A 16,466-nucleotide genomic window follows, 5' to 3' on the forward strand; every position below is an offset into this window, starting at 1 on the left:
GGAGAGTGATAGAGGAAGGGATCCCTCTCCCAGGATGGACAGACAAGCAGACTGTATATGTGTACAAAAAAGACCAATAGAAAAATCACAAATTAGTACAATAATTGACAAAAATGTTTACTAGACGCAGGAGGACATCAGATGCCGCCAGAGGAAGGATCTGATCCACACCATCTCCTCGCCACCATGGAAGAGGAGAGACAAACAACCAATGAGGCAAGCAGGGTGAACGGACAGAGTGAACAGTTGAGTGAGCAGAAAGAGTACTATCCTGTTGGCTGCCGAATCAATCCTGATGTGAGCCACCAGAAGCAGAGAGGAGAGTCCATTCCCTGGACGACTGAGTCATTCTGTTCCATTTGGAGTATTGTATTCTAACATTCTTTTCCACGATCAGTATTCTATTTCAAATATAATATTGTATTCCACCACGATGTACAGTATTCTTTTGTACAGTATTATATTCCATGTATAGTATTCTATTTATTCACATTCTATTTAATTTACTTTATACTGTATATATTTGTATTTTTTATGTGTCAGATTCTCTTTGTGTTTCTCTTAATATATTTTTATTTTCTTTATGTTGTACCGTTGAAGGAAGCATGTGACAAAGAATTTAATTGACAGCGATTTACTCATCTTATGGTTGAGTAATATGACAAATAAACAATCTTTCTATTACTTTGAACATCAGAAGTGTTCAGGTATGGGGGCAGGGCACAATGCAGTAATGAAGCTCACATGCACCTTGGATGAGACATAGTTCTCCACAGATAAATATCTGTATAGACCATTGTCATAAATGATAGGCTAACTAAAATTGTCATGGGAATATTTAACAACAATTTAGTAATTTTGGTTAGATCTGAAGCAAAAAGGTATAATATTTTGCTATATAAGTATTTGATGTAATACCTGTCACACAACATTTTTAAGACAAGTTTGATTGAAGACTTTTTAATGTCATTCGGAATTAAATTAAATACCAATTAAAAAAAATAAAACTATAGAAAAACATGATCACTTAGGCCTACTTTGGTTAGAGGACAATTTTACTTTTATTTTGGTCCCCTTGAAGAAGTAGAAGATATATTTCAAATGTTGTAAAATAAGTTAGGCTATTTTAATTCAGATTATTTGAAATAAAATTAAAAGGCAAAAAAAGCATTGTGTCATCAACTGTTGCACCATGACATAATCAAATCATATGCCATGCTGATCTGTGACGCAATACAAGAGGCAATTGTAAATTGCTTTGAAAATAGATGCTCCCAATTATTTTGAGTTTTTAATTAGCCAGCAAAAACAATATTTGATCAATCCCACTAGTCAAAAAAAGATATCTGGAAGATTGATGTAACGTTTTTATACCAAAATAAGACCTTATTTTTTTAGAGAACTAAAGTGCTTATCACCACTATTTGAGGATCTGTAAAACCCCACCCAGAAGATCTTCCCACATTATAATACAAATGTATTTCAAATGTATTCACACATTAATACAAATGTATTTTAATGTGTGGCAGGGGCGGACCGGGGCGGACATGATTGCTAAACAAGCTAGCAGCACATGCCACAACTTTGCTAACTGTCAGCCGTGAGTCCTTGACCCAGCTAAAGCTAGGGCGCTTGAACTCAGCTTCGGCAAGTGGCCGCATGGGAACTGAAAATGAACTAAGGATTCATTCAGGTATGTTTGTTTGATATAAATGAATAGCAGTTTTCAAAACAGCTAACACCAGATAACAAAAAGAAAAGAAAAGTACTTTGTTTTCCAACTCAAAGTTAAACTGTCATTAGCTAGCTTAGCATGCTGATAATTAGCTAAGACAGTTAAAGTGTGTTAGTGTACTGTACAGTAAACTTAAGTTTAAACTTAACCCTTGTGTTATTGAGTAATTTCAAACTCAATGGTAATATCAATGTTGTCAAACAGTTGAAAAATGTAGCCTATATTGACCATTTGCAACAGTGTGACATTTTAATCTCTATAATTAATTATATTTATATATTTTGTGGGAATTGTTCATATCAAAACAGTGTTGTATAGGCCTATACATGTTTTTAAAGTATTCGTTAAGCAAAAAAAAAAGGGCCTTTGAGGGAAATTCGTTTTTGTTGGTATAATTATAATCATACTCATGTTATACAGTAAATCCTCATTGGTTTAAAATGTATGTGGGTCTTTTGTACCATTGGTATGAGTTCCGTTTTTGTGGGTAGGAATCTGAGTCGAGTAGAGTCAAGCTGCAGCCCCGGAGAACAATACTGAGGCGGGGCGGGAGTACTGTGGCTGGGCTAGTAGCCTATCGGTCTGCGGTCTTTTTTATTGTTTGACGTGACCTTCTCAAGATGGCCGCCGCGGTGTTCCGTTAGCCGAGTGGAGCTAGCGCCGTGGCTAATCTAATGTTCTATCTATATTCTAACCTCTCCCTGGGCCAATCCGAATAGTCCAATCTCCTAACCTATAAACCTCCTTTCCTATACCTTAACCCCTAAACGTCATCGGGGTTAAGGAGATATGAAAGGTGCTTCCTATCGAACGACTCCACTTTTCCTAACCGACGTCATTGCGCGACGGCGAGTAGTGCTGACGTGAGTCACTAGCGTGAAACTACCGGAAACTACACTAGCCTATTCGCCGAAAATGTACTACAACAAGCGCTCGTTTGATCCATGCTTTCTTTTCATATTGATTAATCAGGTTGTTGCCAACAGAGTGAGAATCACTCGCATATATCCCAATTCACATGTGGAATAAAAAGAGGCTACACTTATGTTGATGTTGAAATGTACTGCCCCCAGTAACTTCATTAAATTTGAAGTTGGTATATTATTTTCTTATGGTGTAAATTATGTGCTACGAAAATAACTATTATGATGTTGGTCTTTTATGAGTTCTTTATTATCTTTATGGATAGGGGATATGGGGAGGGGGTATTTTGTTTTTAGCTGAGTTAAATCTTCCTCTCTTCTCCTCTCCTCTCTTCTCTTCTGTTTTACCTCTCGTTCATATTCGTGTAGAGTCGGTAAACTCCGGCGGTGGCCTGTTGCTTTAAATCTTGCCGCCGTAAAGGATTATGGGATACCACTATCTCCTTTCCTTTTGCATAGGTTGGTCCGGAGTAACCTATGCTAAAGTTGGGTTAAAGGATGAATCGAGGCTCCTTTCCTATGCCTTTCCTAAGCATTTTGAGAATTCAAATCACCTATCCGCCGAGTACTTCCGGGTCATCTCGATAGGAAAGGAAATTTCCTATGCAAAAAAGACTTCGGATTGGCCCCCTGTCCCCTTGCCCTAACCCTAACCACCCAGCTGTGATGCCTGAACATAATCTAATGTTCTATCTATATATATTCTAACCTCTCCCTATCCCCTTGCCCTAACCCTAACCACCCAGCTGTGATGCCTGAACTTAATTGCCAAAACAATATAATTTGTCTAAATAACGTTCAAAATTTATTTTTATTTTCTTCCGCCCCGCCTCAGTACTCCCGCCCCGCCTCAGTATTGTTCTCTGGGGATGCAGCTGGATACTAATGCCTGAGTCGGAGGTTCCACGTGACTCCACATGAGTAATAAACCAATGGTAAATTAACCTGGACCTCCAAATGTGGATTTTCTGTACTCTCAAGACAGTGTGATTTTGCACGTCGGCTCGTTGGTCTAGGGGTATGATTCTCGCTTAGGGTGCGAGAGGTCCCGGGTTCAAATCCCGGACGAGCCCAGTTTTTGCTATCACAGCTGGTCTGTCGTCGTAGCCGTAGACTATAAGAAATGTCGGTGTCCCACAATGATGAAAACCAGTGATTTATGTCAAATTAGCCTCTTCTGCTGTTCTTAGTAATATATATGTATTTTTCATTTAGGAGGAATCTGATGTTCAAAGTAGATTTATTGTCTTACTTGTACACATGTTGACATGTAGTTAAATGAATATACAGTTATAGGTGTATAGGTATACACAGGTAGGAATATATGTATGATTTCCAGGTTATAAACGGTACGTTTAAAATGTAGCCTACTTATTGTGGTCTGATTATAGTTAAGAGCTACAAGTTCAACAGTCTTTATGGCATGCAGGATAAAGCTGTCCTTGATCCGGTGCGGGACAAGATGCTTCTGTACCATCTACCACAGTGGTTGCCTTTCTGACGTCATCACTGGGAACTCAAACCATTTGAACTGTGAACTGCAAGGCAAAGGTACGACTGTCTGTGACATTATCAGTGATGTAAAGCCAAGAAGAACAGATGGAAATGTTAAGTGTGTAAAAGGAACAAAATAGGTAAGATTCAAACAGAAAGCATTTAATCGGTCATACCTCTTGATTGCTTGCTGCAAGTCGATCTAAAAAAAGGTTTTCTCTTGATCTTATTGTACTGCTAATTAAACTAATGAAATTAAACATATGCACCCAACAAGGGAGTTGGCACAGCCTGACAGCCAATGAAACTGCAGCACTGTCCCCTGCTGACTTACGGGCCAAATCACTCAAAGTTTGCAGGTTCGAATCCCAGTTCAGACAAAAGATGAAGTTTAGAACTTCAGAATAAATAACTTAATTCGGGAAAAAAAGGGGAAAAAATTTGTACTCACTGTGCTACAATTCCGTTGTTACTAACATTTAATAAAAAAACCTTTGAAAGAATAAATAACTTAAATTCATTGTATGGACATAAAACGCCAAACCAAAACTACTCTGGACATTTAAATGCAGAATTATCAATGCTATCAACCAAAAATATTAAAAAGCTTTGATTCTATGTGTAACATGTTTAAAATGCAACAATTTTTTCAAACCCAATATATTTAATGATCAATAAACATTATTTACTTGACACAGATATAAATGGATCAAATGAGTTGTTTATTAAAACATCTTCACAACAATGACAGCTGGATTTCAACAAAAAGAGTCACACAACAACAATACTATAAATCAATTCTATCAAATACTCGCTGCTACATTATTAATGGGCTATAAAATAAAGAATCCACATCAGGTTGAAATAAAGGAGCCGCAGAGGAGTAATGATTCATTACATTAAAAAATACTATTTTCAAATATAAGATCTTCTGTGTAAAGCTTGTCCCAATACATGATGTCAGATGCAGCATGCCGAAAAATACCCAGATGTCCTACTACAACCTGTAGCAATTCTCAGTGTGCAAACCAGCAGCTTTATGGAGATTCTGACCCACAATCAATCTACACAGCGGAAGTGACATCACATGGACTGAGCCTCCCAGAGAAAACAACCAGCAATTCGAGTGATATACAAGCAACAGTCAAGTCCAAGGCACTATGTTACAACAACATTTAAAAGTATAAGTACTTCCCAATAGTAGCATACTACATGCCAACTATGTACTCTTTATGGTCAGCTGCAGTATGTAGAATAGAAAAAAAAAGTGCAAAGGGTTTGGAACGCAGGACATCTTCATGAGGTTGCACACACGGATGGAGCCATCCAGAGAGCCAGGTATTCTCTACTGTTGTGAGCAGCACGGACTGACATCACAGCCACAGGAAGGAAGTGGAGGAGGGGGACAGCTGGCGGACCTAGTCGGACAAGAATCAAGAGCCAGCAAACGTTTAAGATTTTGTATGTGACTTCATATCATGTCTTTGGCAACCAAATCAGTAACATGTTAATACTTACTTTGAGCTCTCTTTGCATTTAGTGACAGCGGAGCTTCAGTGGTTGCTGCAGGCGGCTCAGTAGAACAAACGTTCTGTATAGAATATTAAACATTTCATTATTTTTAACAGGAACATACAGAAAAAATATTAGTTGACATTTTACAGTTTTTTTTCAAGCTAACATGCTTATAAGGAAGTTTTTTATGTGCTGTGACTGTGAAGTGCTCTCGGTTTAGAATCTAAATCACACCATTATTGCTCAGTTGTGGTCTAACTGTAAAAAAAAGAGTATGCCGAGGCTCAAGGTAGCATTCACTGATGCAATGAGGTTACTTGCTGCCCATAGTGCCAGTCAATTGTTTGTGCCACCCACCTGTGAGGCACTCTTAAGAAAACTGATGTTTAGTTGTATGTGTCGCCTGGACAACAACATAATTGAAGCCCTAGTCAGCCCTCTGAAAAGCTGCTATAGATACACTTCTAGGTTAAGACGGCATTGGTGAAATAGCCTGTTTATCCTAAAGGCCAATATGCAATTTTTATGTATTTATGTATTTCCTTTTGTATAATATGTATACTGTATGATGTGTTATATGGCCATGTGTCTGCAATAAAGCTTTATCATTATAAAGACAGTACATCAAACATTTTAAAATGTGAATACAGGTTAATATCACACACCTGGAGCTGTGATGACCGTCTGTGTGTTAGCTTTATCATATGTTACAGGCATTATTATGTATAAATAAATACAAATAAGAAGGTCCCCAGCACTTTTACTGTCTGCATAGTATCACTATATTTGCCTAGATTGTAATTACATGTCTGCCTTTCTACTGCGGTCAAGCCAGCCGACCCATCGAAAGCGACAGTCAAGCCAGCCGACCCAAGTTTTTGCTGTACCTGTTTGTACTAGCCATTACGGTAATAGCGCCACAGAACTAGTTTCAAAATAAAAGCATAGTTTGTGCATTTGTCTGGTACATAACAGAAGACAGTAAATAAAAGCAAATACTATCAAAGGAAATGTACAGACGTTGTGATATGTACTTTCAAAATAAAAGCCCAACTAATTGACAAATGTAAGCTTATGTCCATATTCAAAATAAATGCATTTGTCTGGTAGATAACAGAAGACAGTAAATAAAAGCAAATACTATCAAAGGAAATGTACGGACGTTGTGATATGTACTTTCAAAATAAAAGCCCAACTAATTGACAAATGTAAGCTTATGTCCATATGTTTTTTAATGTATATTTAAAAGGAAACGCCTTGTTATCGCAGACTAATTCCAAATCAGGTTTATAGTACACAACCCCAAAGTGTGACCCAGTAAGTTTCAAGACCTTCTCATGTGTAGTTTCAAAATAAAAGCCCACTAGAAATTGAAAATATGAGACAAATTAGATATGATTTTGGATTCAATTTTAAAAAAAATGCCCTGTTATGCCAGAGTCATTCCACTGCAGGGTCATAGTTCACGACCCCATGAGGCCACACAAGAAGGTTCAGGACATTCTGATGTGTACTTTCAGAATAAAAGCCCACTAGATATTGAAAATATGAGACAAATTAGATAGGATTTTGGATTCAATTTAAAAAAAAAATGCCCTGTTATGCCAGAGTCATTCCACTGCAGCGTCATAGTTCACGACCCCATGAGGCCACACAAGAAGTTTCAGGACATTCTGATCTGTAGTTTCAAAATAAAAGCCCACTAGATATTGAAAATATGAGTGACATAAGATATGATTTTGGATTCAATTTAAAAAAAAATGCCCTGTTATGCCAGAGTCATTCCACTGCAGGGTCATAGTTCACGACCCCATGAGGCCACACAAGAAGGTTCAGGACATTCTGATGTGTACTTTCAGAATAAAAGCCCACTAGATATTGAAAATATGAGACAAATTAGATAGGATTTTGGATTCAATTTAAAAAAAAATGCCCTGTTATGCCAGAGTCATTCCACTGCAGGGTCATAGTTCACAACCCCATGAGGTCACTCAAGAAATCTCAGGACATTCTGATGTGTACTTTCAGAATAAAAGCCCACTAGATATTGAAAATATGAGAGAAATTAGATAGGATTTTGGATTCAATTTAAAAAAAAAATGCCCTGTTATGCCAGAGTCATTCCACTGCAGGGTCATAGTTCACGACCCCATGACGCCACACAAGAAGTTTCAGGACATTCTGATGTGTAGTTTCAAAATAAAAGATATTGAAAATATGAGAGAAATTAGATATGATTTTGGATTCAATTTAAAAAAAAATGCCCTGTTATGCCAGAGTCATTCCACTGCAGGGTCATAGTTCACAACCCCATGAGGTCACTCAAGAAATCTCAGGACATTCTGATGTGTACTTTCAGAATAAAAGCCCACTAGATATTGAAAATATGAGACAAATTAGATATGATTTTGGATTCAATTTAAAAAAAAATGCCCTGTTATGCCAGAGTCATTCCACTGCAGGGTCATAGTTCATGACCCCATGAGGCCACACAAGAAGTTTCAGGACATTCTGATGTGTACTTTCAGAATAAAAGCCCACTAGATATTGAAAATATGAGACAAAGTAGATATGATTTTGGATTCAATTTTAAAAAAAATGCCCTGTTATGCCAGAGTCATTCCACTGCAGGGTCATAGTTCATGACCCCATGAGGCCACACAAGAAGTTTCAGGACATTCTGATGTGTACTTTCAGAATAAAAGCCCACTAGATATTGAAAATATGAGAGAAATTAGATATGATTTTGGATTCAATTTTAAAAAAAATGCCCTGTTATGCCAGAGTCATTCCACTGCAGCGTCATAGTTCACGACCCCATGAGGCCACACAAGAAGTTTCAGGACATTCTGATCTGTAGTTTCAAAATAAAAGCCCACTAGATATTGAAAATATGAGTGACATTAGATATGATTTTGGATTCAATTTAAAAAAAAATGCCCTGTTATGCCAGAGTCATTCCACTGCAGCGTCATAGTTCACAACCCCATGAGGCCACACAAGAAGTTTCAGGACATTCTGATCTGTAGTTTCAAAATAAAAGCCCACTAGATATTGAAAATATGAGTGACATTAGATATGATTTTGGATTCAATTTAAAAAAAAATGCCCTGTTATGCCAGAGTCATTCCACTGCAGGGTCATAGTTCACGACCCCATGACGCCACACAAGAAGTTTCAGGACATTCTGATGTGTAGTTTCAAAATAAAAGCCCACTAGATATTGAAAATATGAGTGACATTAGATATGATTTTGGATTCAATTTAAAAAAAAATGCCCTGTTATGCCAGAGTCATTCCACTGCAGGGTCATAGTTCACGACCCCATGACGCCACACAAGAAGTTTCAGGACATTCTGATGTGTAGTTTCAAAATAAAAGATATTGAAAATATGAGAGAAATTAGATATGATTTTGGATTCAATTTAAAAAAAAATGCCCTGTTATGCCAGAGTCATTCCACTGCAGGGTCATAGTTCACAACCCCATGAGGTCACACAAGAAATCTCAGGACATTCTGATGTGTACTTTCAGAATAAAAGCCCACTAGATATTGAAAATATGAGACAAATTAGATATGATTTTGGATTCAATTTAAAAAAAAATGCCCTGTTATGCCAGAGTCATTCCACTGCAGGGTCATAGTTCACGACCCCATGACGCCACACAAGAAGTTTCAGGACATTCTGATGTGTAGTTTCAAAATAAAAGATATTGAAAATATGAGAGAAATTAGATATGATTTTGGATTCAATTTAAAAAAAAATGCCCTGTTATGCCAGAGTCATTCCACTGCAGGGTCATAGTTCACAACCCCATGAGGTCACACAAGAAATCTCAGGACATTCTGATGTGTACTTTCAGAATAAAAGCCCACTAGATATTGAAAATATGAGACAAATTAGATATGATTTTGGATTCAATTTTAAAAAAAATGCCCTGTTATGCCAGAGTCATTCCACTGCAGGGTCATAGTTCACGACCCCATGAGGCCACACAAGAAGTTTCAGGACATTCTGATGTGTAGTTTCAAAATAAAAGCCCACTAGATATTGAAAATATGAGTGACATTACATATGATTTTGGATTCAATTTAAAAAAAAATGCCCTGTTATGCCAGAGTCATTCCACTGCAGCGTCATAGTTCACGACCCCATGACGCCACACAAGAAGTTTCAGGACATTCTGATGTGTAGTTTCAAAATAAAAGATATTGAAAATATGAGAGAAATTAGATATGATTTTGGATTCAATTTAAAAAAAAATGCCCTGTTATGCCAGAGTCATTCCACTGCAGGGTCATAGTTCACGACCCCATGACGCCACACAAGAAGTTTCAGGACATTCTGATGTGTAGTTTCAAAATAAAAGATATTGAAAATATGAGAGAAATTAGATATGATTTTGGATTCAATTTAAAAAAAAATGCCCTGTTATGCCAGAGTCATTCCACTGCAGGGTCATAGTTCACAACCCCATGAGGTCACACAAGAAATCTCAGGACATTCTGATGTGTACTTTCAGAATAAAAGCCCACTAGATATTGAAAATATGAGAGAAATTAGATATGATTTTGGATTCAATTTAAAAAAAAATGCCCTGTTATGCCAGAGTCATTCCACTGCAGCGTCATAGTTCACGACCCCATGAGGCCACACAAGAAGTTTCAGGACATTCTGATGTGTAGTTTCAAAATAAAAGATATTGAAAATATGAGAGAAATTAGATATGATTTTGGATTCAATTTAAAAAAAAATGCCCTGTTATGCCAGAGTCATTCCACTGCAGGGTCATAGTTCACAACCCCATGAGGTCACACAAGAAATCTCAGGACATTCTGATGTGTACTTTCAGAATAAAAGCCCACTAGATATTGAAAATATGAGAGAAATTAGATATGATTTTGGATTCAATTTAAAAAAAAATGCCCTGTTATGCCAGAGTCATTCCACTGCAGCGGCATTTTTTTTTAATTGAATCCAAAATCATATCTAATTTGTCTCATATTTTCAATATCTAGTGGGCTTTTATTCTGAAACTACACATCAGAATGTCCTGAAACTTCTTGTGTGGCCTCATGGGGTCGTGCACTATGACCCTGCAGTGGAATGACTCTGGCATAACAGGGCATTTTTTTTAAAATTGAATCCAAAATCATATCTAATTTGTCTCATATTTTCAATATCTAGTGGGCTTTTATTCTGAAAGTACACATCAGAATGTCCTGAGATTTCTTGTGTGACCTCATGGGGTTGTGAACTATGACCCTGCAGTGGAATGACTCTGGCATAACAGGGCATTTTTTTTTAAATTGAATCCAAAATCATATCTAATTTCTCTCATATTTTCAATATCTTTTATTTTGAAACTACACATCAGAATGTCCTGAGATTTCTTGAGTGACCTCATGGGGTTGTGAACTATGACCCTGCAGTGGAATGACTCTGGCATAACAGGGCATTTTTTTTTAAATTGAATCCAAAATCATATCTAATTTCTCTCATATTTTCAATATCTTTTATTTTGAAACTACACATCAGAATTTCCTGAAACTTCTTGTGTGGCCTCATGGGGTCGTGAACTATGACGCTGCAGTGGAATGACTCTGGCATAACAGGGCATTTTTTTTTAAATTGAATCCAAAATAATATCTAATTTGTCTCATATTTTCAATATCTAGTGGGCTTTTATTCTGAAAGTACACATCAGAATGTCCTGAAACTTCTTGTGTGGCCTCATGGGGTCGTGAACTATGACCCTGCAGTGGAATGACTCTGGCATAACAGGGCATTTTTTTAAAAATTGAATCCAAAATCATATCTAATTTGTCTCATATTTTCAATATCTAGTGGGCTTTTATTCTGAAAGTACACATCAGAATGTCCTGAGATTTCTTGTGTGACCTCATGGGGTTGTGAACTATGACCCTGCAGTGGAATGACTCTGGCATAACAGGGCATTTTTTTTAAAATTGAATCCAAAATCATATCTAATTTCTCTCATATTTTCAATATCTTTTATTTTGAAACTACACATCAGAATGTCCTGAGATTTCTTGAGTGACCTCATGGGGTTGTGAACTATGACCCTGCAGTGGAATGACTCTGGCATAACAGGGCATTTTTTTTTAAATTGAATCCAAAATCATATCTAATTTCTCTCATATTTTCAATATCTTTTATTTTGAAACTACACATCAGAATGTCCTGAAACTTCTTGTGTGGCCTCATGGGGTCGTGAACTATGACGCTGCAGTGGAATGACTCTGGCATAACAGGGCATTTTTTTTTAAATTGAATCCAAAATCATATCTAATTTCTCTCATATTTTCAATATCTAGTGGGCTTTTATTCTGAAAGTACACATCAGAATGTCCTGAGATTTCTTGTGTGACCTCATGGGGTTGTGAACTATGACCCTGCAGTGGAATGACTCTTGCATAACAGGGCATTTTTTTTTAAATTGAATCCAAAATCATATCTAATTTCTCTCATATTTTCAATATCTTTTATTTTGAAACTACACATCAGAATGTCCTGAAACTTCTTGTGTGGCGTCATGGGGTCGTGAACTATGACCCTGCAGTGGAATGACTCTGGCATAACAGGGCATTTTTTTTTAAATTGAATCCAAAATCATATCTAATTTCTCTCATATTTTCAATATCTTTTATTTTGAAACTACACATCAGAATGTCCTGAAACTTCTTGTGTGGCGTCATGGGGTCGTGAACTATGACGCTGCAGTGGAATGACTCTGGCATAACAGGGCATTTTTTTTTAAATTGAATCCAAAATCATATGTAATGTCACTCATATTTTCAATATCTAGTGGGCTTTTATTTTGAAACTACACATCAGAATGTCCTGAAACTTCTTGTGTGGCCTCATGGGGTCGTGAACTATGACCCTGCAGTGGAATGACTCTGGCATAACAGGGCATTTTTTTTTAAATTGAATCCAAAATCATATCTAATTTGTCTCATATTTTCAATATCTAGTGGGCTTTTATTCTGAAAGTACACATCAGAATGTCCTGAGATTTCTTGTGTGACCTCATGGGGTTGTGAACTATGACCCTGCAGTGGAATGACTCTGGCATAACAGGGCATTTTTTTTTAAATTGAATCCAAAATCATATCTAATTTCTCTCATATTTTCAATATCTTTTATTTTGAAACTACACATCAGAATGTCCTGAAACTTCTTGTGTGGCCTCATGGGGTCGTGAACTATGACGCTGCAGTGGAATGACTCTGGCATAACAGGGCATTTTTTTTAAAATTGAATCCAAAATAATATCTAATTTGTCTCATATTTTCAATATCTAGTGGGCTTTTATTCTGAAAGTACACTTCAGAATGTCCTGAAACTTCTTTTGTGGCCTCATGGGGTCGTGAACTATGACCCTGCAGTGGAATGACTCTGGCATAACAGGGCATTTTTTTTTAAATTGAATCCAAAATAATATCTAATTTGTCTCATATTTTCAATATCTAGTGGGCTTTTATTCTGAAAGTACACATCAGAATGTCCTGAAACTTCTTGTGTGACCTCATGGGGTTGTGAACTATGACCCTGCAGTGGAATGACTCTGGCATAACAGGGCATTTTTTTTTAAATTGAATCCAAAATCCTATCTAATTTGTCTCATATTTTCAATATCTTTTATTTTGAAACTACACATCAGAATGTCCTAAAACTTCTTGTGTGGCCTCATGGGGTCGTGAACTATGACCCTGCAGTGGAATGACTCTGGCATAACAGGGCATTTTTTTTTAAATTGAATCCAAAATCCTATCTAATTTCTCTCATATTTTCAATATCTAGTGGGCTTTTATTCTGAAAGTACACTTCAGAATGTCCTGAAACTTCTTTTGTGGCCTCATGGGGTCGTGAACTATGACCCTGCAGTGGAATGACTCTGGCATAACAGGGCATTTTTTTTTAAAATTGAATCCAAAATCATATCTAATGTCACTCATATTTTCAATATCTAGTGGGCTTTTATTTTGAAACTACACATCAGAATGTCCTGAAACTTCTTGTGTGGCCTCATGGGGTCGTGAACTATGACGCTGCAGTGGAATGACTCTGGCATAACAGGGCATTTTTTTTTAAATTGAATCCAAAATCCTATCTAATTTGTCTCATATTTTCAATATCTTTTATTTTGAAACTACACATCAGAATGTCCTGAAACTTCTTGTGTGGCGTCATGGGGTCGTGAACTATGACCCTGCAGTGGAATGACTCTGGCATAACAGGGCATTTTTTTTTAAATTGAATCCAAAATCCTATCTAATGTCACTCATATTTTCAATATCTAGTGGGCTTTTATTTTGAAACTACACATCAGAATGTCCTGAACCTTCTTGTGTGACCTCATGGGGTTGTGAACTATGACCCTGCAGTGGAATGACTCTGGCATAACAGGGCATTTTTTTTTAAATTGAATCCAAAATCCTATCTAATTTCTCTCATATTTTCAATATCTAGTGGGCTTTTATTCTGAAAGTACACTTCAGAATGTCCTGAAACTTCTTTTGTGGCCTCATGGGGTCGTGAACTATGACCCTGCAGTGGAATGACTCTGGCATAACAGGGCATTTTTTTAAAAATTGAATCCAAAATCATATCTAATGTCACTCATATTTTCAATATCTAGTGGGCTTTTATTTTGAAACTACACATCAGAATGTCCTGAAACTTCTTGTGTGGCCTCATGGGGTCGTGAACTATGACCCTGCAGTGGAATGACTCTGGCATAACAGGGCATTTTTTTTAAAATTGAATCCAAAATAATATCTAATTTGTCTCATATTTTCAATTTCTAGTGGGCTTTTATTTTGAAACTACACATGAGAAGGTCTTGAAACTTACTGGGTCACACTTTGGGGTTGTGTACTATAAACCTGATTTGGAATTAGTCTGCGATAACAAGGCGTTTCCTTTTAAATATACATTAAAAAACATATGGACATAAGCTTACATTTGTCAATTAGTTGGGCTTTTATTTTGAAAGTACATATCACAACGTCCGTACATTTCCTTTGATAGTATTTGCTTTTATTTACTGTCTTCTGTTATCTACCAGACAAATGCATTTATTTTGAATATGGACATAAGCTTACATTTGTCAATTAGTTGGGCTTTTATTTTGAAAGTACATATCACAACGTCTGTACATTTCCTTTGATAGTATTTGCTTTTATTTACTGTCTTCTGTTATGTACCAGACAAATGCACAAACTATGCTTTTATTTTGAAACTAGTTCTGTGGCGCTATTACCGTAATGGCTAGTACAAACAGGTACAGCAAAAACTTGGGTCGGCTGGCTTGACTGTCGCTTTCGATGGGTCGGCTGGCTTGACCGCAGTGCCTTTCTTTATCCCCCATGACTTAATTAAGTAACACCTACTGTAGGCCAATGTGTACATTTTCTTAACCTTTTGGCCATCTCAGATATCAAAGCACTATTGTAGTTTTTTAAACTTGTGCTGAGATTGTCATCTTTAACTTGGAGTTAATTTACAGCCTTTATTTACCTCTCAACATTGCCTATACATATTATAAAAACGTATATGGTGTATTAAAATAAAGCATGCATGACAGGTAGGTCTGCATTGTAGGGAGCATGAAACAGTATGAAACCCCCTCACAGAGTTGTTTACTATTTAAGCTAAAAATGAATGATATAGCCATTCAAAATGGAGAGAAAGTGAAGACTTGCGTTCTAAGCTTTGTTCACCGTCTGATAACGTTATAAAACGGCGACTGGAAGCAGTTAACACACTGAAATGTAAACAGGACGACAGTACACGGTACAAATGAAGCATATTGCATTCATTCACCGTCTAGTCTCTGCTATCTTCCGTTATATTTAACAGTCTGTGTAAAGAAACACCCGGCGTTTCTAACTTTTACCAGCACATTTAAACATGTATTAACCTCAGTAAACGTCACGAAGCTTAGTCAGAGTGTTAAGAGAAACTTTCTGTGGCTAAAAGTCGCGGTTTTGTTTACTATTACATCTCCACCGAGCAACTGTTATCTCGTTCACGGAAACGGGACGTCTGCCATCGGCGACAGAAACTAGGCTATCACTGCACATTCGTACATCGTCCATTGTTTAATTCACCGAAGTATTACTTTAAAATGTAGATAACTTACCTTTTATCAGTAAAGTCTGCACACATCAAATTCCACACGGTAGTGAGAGACTGAGAGAGAAGGCGAAAGTAGAGATCCTCCTCCGCCAAATCCCTTTAGTGGCCGAACATATATTACATCCGTAGTGCTTTAGCACTACCATAGGGAATGAATGGGAAACGGTTTAGGGAGTTTTATGCCTCGTTTCCACCGAGTAGAGCGGGTCGGGTCGGAGCGGTTCGGTCCGGGTAGTTTGGCTTTTCATTTGCCAAAAGTTGGGTAGGGTACGGTTTAAGCGCACCTAACCGCTCTGAGCCGCTCCCGATCTCAGTACTCCTCCGTAGGGGTACTAGCGGCCTGAAAGCGGGCCGAAAATGCATGAGAAGGCGGAGCTACACACTGCCGTCATTTGATTGGTCGAAAGAATCATTTCCGCCATGTGTAGATCTCGGCAAGAGTGAAGAGAGTCTTGTGTTTTGGCGAAAATGTGAGCACAGCTCTGTTTATTGTGTGGTGTTTTTCCTTGTCAATAAATTAATCAGTTGGTTACACTGTGTCCCATAGTCACGTAGCTGCTGCAGCCAGCACTGTTCGCTCACTGTCTCTATGAGTTGCGCCGAGCGGTCTCTGTGTGTTTACGCCATAGA

The 16,466-nt window shown here is 37.3% G+C and overlaps 1 long non-coding RNA gene across 1 annotated transcript; it reads right to left on the minus strand.

Annotated features, from left to right (window-relative positions):
- Positions 1 to 4,909: 4,909 nt before the first annotated feature.
- LOC307255643 lies at positions 4,910 to 15,935 on the minus strand. The gene is made up of 3 exons (XR_013845032.1): positions 15,841 to 15,935; positions 5,671 to 5,743; positions 4,910 to 5,570 (listed from the first exon to the last, which is right to left on the minus strand). It is a non-coding gene; the product is annotated as an uncharacterized lncRNA (long non-coding RNA).
- Between the last annotated feature and the right edge of the window lie 531 nt (positions 15,936 to 16,466).

This window comes from Ammodytes marinus, assembly GCF_949987685.1.
Source record: "Ammodytes marinus genome assembly, chromosome: 9".
NCBI lineage: Eukaryota > Metazoa > Chordata > Actinopteri > Uranoscopiformes > Ammodytidae > Ammodytes > Ammodytes marinus.